The sequence below is a fragment of the Morone saxatilis genome, unplaced genomic scaffold, assembly GCF_004916995.1.
Source record: "Morone saxatilis isolate NCDOM2014 unplaced genomic scaffold, NCSU_SB_2.0 Contig2, whole genome shotgun sequence".
NCBI classification, from domain to species: Eukaryota; Metazoa; Chordata; class Actinopteri; family Moronidae; genus Morone; species Morone saxatilis.
The window spans coordinates 19,994,699-19,998,812 of NW_023339762.1; the positions used below are offsets into that span (position 1 = coordinate 19,994,699).

Sequence of the window (4,114 nt, forward strand, 5' to 3'; positions counted from 1 at the left end):
TGTCTTCCAACATCTCAGCCAGAGCGTGCAGAGCAATAATGAACACAAAACCTGCTGCCCTGTGCCCTGTGCTTTACTCCCAATGAGCTAAACTGCCTACAACTGTTTATCCTACAAAACCCAGACTCCACCACACACTTGACAAACTGAGCTGTTGCTGTAGGCCAATGTTCTTACACAGTTATACACACACAGTGTGTTAAGTCTGAGCTATTAGCAGTAAAAAATGCATTCACAGTAATTCATCATTGTGTATTAAATTATTTACATTGTAACAAGCTAGTGCCTACCTGCATAATGGCAACTGGCATGCTTCAGATATTACAATAGTGGGAAACTAATAAGCAAGTACTTGCAAGCCTAGAATTTGATGATTTTTCATTTCCATGCCATCTGGTAGATATTTCCACTTTGTCTTATTTGAGTGAACTCATGGACATGGCCTGACTGCTGCACTTTGACAGAGAAAATCCAACAGGAACACCCTCAATGTGTCTTTCAAAATGTTTTGAGGGTCACTGCATTTTTGTCTGAGCTTTCATTCAGTGTTTGACAATTTTAATCCCTGAAGGCATATTGAGTTATCCTATTGTTGCATGCATTGATAAATGCAGGCGAGCAAGCGAGGGCTGGCATTTGTTGCCTTTGCCTACATGTGAGAATGCAGTATCTTGCTCTGTGCATGCATCTCTACATGCAAATACAAGAGCCAGTAAGTACCATACTAATATTTTTTTTAATTGACTTGCATTTTAAATTAAAAACAAAGGTTGTCATAACCACGGCTAGAACACAGAAGGCAATAAAGAGATAAGAGATAAATAAGATATTCAGTGAAATTCAGAGAGCAAAATAATGAAAGGAAGGTGGTACCAAGCGGAATGAAAGGAAAGCTCAGAAAGAAAAAAAGGAGCAGGAATAGGAAAGAAGAGTGTTTCAGAAAAGCATCCAGAGGTTGTAATTGACTAATGAAAACCACACCATTGCCAGACCCACATAGCCCCTAAAGCAGGGAGGAGGCATTATGGGATAGAGGGGCAGGAGCAGGACGGAGGTAACGTGAGGTAAAAAGTCTGTGGCGCTTATATGGTTTTCATTCCAGCAGCATTTACTGGGCCATTGAAAAGCTTTACCAGGCCAACACTTCTGTCATACAGCTGGACAGGGACTCTCTCTCACTTCTCTGCTGTCTCCCTCTTCTGTCACACCCTTCTCTTTCCATCTTTCCCACTCCTTTCGCTAATGGCCTGAGGTTTTATTCCCTTGGCTATCAATGACACCTTTAGCTTTCTGTTTCTCTCAGCCAATGTTTCCAGTGAACATTCAATTTATGTCAAACATACTTCGTCCGTTCTATTGTTCTCAGTGGAATCTGTGTCTGGCACCTTCAACTCACAACACTGTACACCTGGATTTCTGACCTCACCCCAACTTTCAATCTCATAAATCAATCAGTTCACCTATAAAGGTTTCAAGGAAGTACCTGAATAGTCTCCTGATAATGTGCCTATGAATATGATTGCTGACTGATTGACAAATCTGGCAATTAGTCATAATTTTGTTTATTGATGTTATAATTGTGCTGTTATTGTCATTCTTATTGAGTCAGTCTGAATGGTGCTTGCCTTGCACAGGGTATAAAAGCTTATGATATTTTTTTTTTATGGATGCTTGAGAGTAGCTTGGCAAAAAAGAAAAGAAAAACAGTAGACATCAGAGCTGTATTGTGACGTCCTCTGCAGTCTAAAAGACGGATAGTTTCATGCATGTACACACAGAACTTTTTATTTATGTCCTTGTGATTGCAAAAGGTTTATGGCTCCTCAATCTGTCCCACACACACACACACACCTACACTTCCCATTTCTCTTGGGAGTGAAACATAGTAATCTAAGATAATTATCTTGATCGCTTACAGAAAGTATGTTATACACACACACATCACAAGAAAAACATATCAGAATGGGCAGCTTGATTGATTTGTGTTGTTCATCACTAACTCAGAAATTCAAGATCAGAAAACATTCCTCTGCACAAGTCCCTTTCACATACTGTAATATTGTTGTCTCCTTAACTCAGACATGCTGATGGCACACCTGGCAAAATACTCGACAAGGGAATGCCACACCTGGCAGCTCTGAGGATGATTTTCCACCTTTTAAATGTGTGTGGTAGTTAGGCTGGCACAAGGAGGCAGACTGGCATGACTGAGCAGGTTCCACTCTCAGGGCAGAGAGGATAAAGTGTGTGTGGGGAGTGAGGGGAGGGGAAGCAGAGTGCCTGCTGGGAGGTGAGGGAACAGAGTTTGGGTGGGGGCACTCAGGTTGGGGGCTGGGTGTATTCACTGCAGAAGCTGCTCTGCTGAGGAATCTCAAATATTCCACAGTGACCTCTCTATCTGCTCTACCTGAGCCCCACCCTTAGGTCCCTCAGCCACACCCTGGAAGCTCTAAGCTCTGAGCTGTCACCAGTGGGCTCGAAGCAAGATAATCAGAATGTAGAGATAAATCAATGTAACTGTGAATGAGAAACAAATAAAAGAAAAGTAATTCTGAGGTGTTAACGTCTTGTATGAGCATATGCTGTACATGTAAAGTGTAAACAGTATTAGCATGTAGGTATGGGCAGGACAGTACCACCACTGGAGCTACTTTTTCACATTTATTTTGCTTGCAGATTCTGCAGAGACGCTCTTAGATCAGTTTTACTACATCTGTTTTCTGCTTCTCATCACTGTCATAACATCTGAGGTCTGTTGCAAATACAAATCTTTTACAAAAGAAATCCAACAATTTTAAATGTGACAGCAAAGTGTGCAGGCAGCCCATATTGTGGCCAGATGAGTCTCTACGGTCTGTCTGTCCTTCACCAGGTGTCCACTGCTGACACAGCTGAACAATTGGCTGTTGTTCATGAATCTCTTAGGAATCCGAAATTACAATTAAATCAAAGAGAAACAAACACATTTGCACAAATACATATGCACTCACATGCAGTGACTTCCACAATGTGTCTTTTGCTCCGCTTCACAGGCTGATTTATACACACACCAAACTGTGATCTTGGAAAGGCAAACCTGTCACACATGCTTCAAGGTCTGATCACTGACATGAGAATGGTTTACACACAAAAATATTAATAGCAGCCTTCATTGAGTATTCAAAGAAAACTCTCAGCTCAAACAGATCCACTGCATGCAGCCACTTGCTCAATGCTCTAATTCAACCCTAACCATGGTCACACTCTCACCTACAGACATGTTTACATATAGACCCATAGATATACATGCACATGCACAACCCTCATTCTCAGGTAAAGCTCACAAACTGCTAAGACATTCTCCCCTCACCTCACCTTTGTGGGCTGCACAGTGACTCCAAACTCCAATGTGTGAGGTGTGCGTCAGTCTCTCCTCTCCTTGATCTCTGTCTCCCTTTCTCTCACTCACTTCTCAACCTGTAGTCATCGCGTGTCTCTAGTTACGCTGCTCTACTGCAGTGAACTAAGGGAAAATAGAGGAGGGAGGCAGAGAGGAATACAGGGACAACCGAGTCCTGCCCAGACTGATGAGAGAAGCTTCCAAAAACGCCCTCAGGAGAGAAAAGATTAGAACACTTTGCTCCACTAAAAATTTAACTTTCTCACCACTGAGCTGTTTCCACTGATTTTGTTTTACCAGGTTCTTTTCTCTTCCATTCCCTTTTCCCAGCCGCTTTTAAAGTTTTCCTAAAACCACTTTTGCCTTCTTGAGGTTCTGCCAATCAGTAAACCAACCACTCTTTCTTTTCTAATTCTTGCTTTCTTTCTCTTTCTGCTTCTTCCACTCACAAAAATATTCTCCTCTAGTTCCTTCTCTCCCTGCTGCAGTATGTCGCTGTTTATCTAAATTTGTCTGGATCCTCTCTCTCTCAGTCTCTCACACTCTTTAACTCTCTCTCTCTTTCTCTCTCTCACACACACACATACACACACACATACACTCACTTTGCTTACAGTAAGTATCTTTCTAGCCATATAGCTCTACTTCACTCTCATGCTCTGGTGTGCAGCTGTATGATGAGGGACGCACACCTGCTATTATTAAAGAGAGTGTTATTAAATTATTAATTTAATA

At 41.8% G+C, this 4,114-nt stretch overlaps 1 protein-coding gene across 2 annotated transcripts in view; it reads right to left on the minus strand.

Annotated features, from left to right (window-relative positions):
• LOC118330200 overlaps positions 1-4,114 on the minus strand; it is an 80,982-nt gene that overhangs the window by 59,472 nt on the left and 17,396 nt on the right. The window contains exon 1 of one of the 2 annotated variants that reach the window (XM_035664666.1): positions 3,355-3,919. The exons of the other annotated variant lie outside the window; for it this stretch is intronic. The gene's annotated coding sequence lies outside the window, so the exon portion shown is untranslated. Of the gene's footprint in view, positions 1-3,354; positions 3,920-4,114 lie in introns of those variants that run through there. 2 annotated transcript variants of the gene reach the window in all.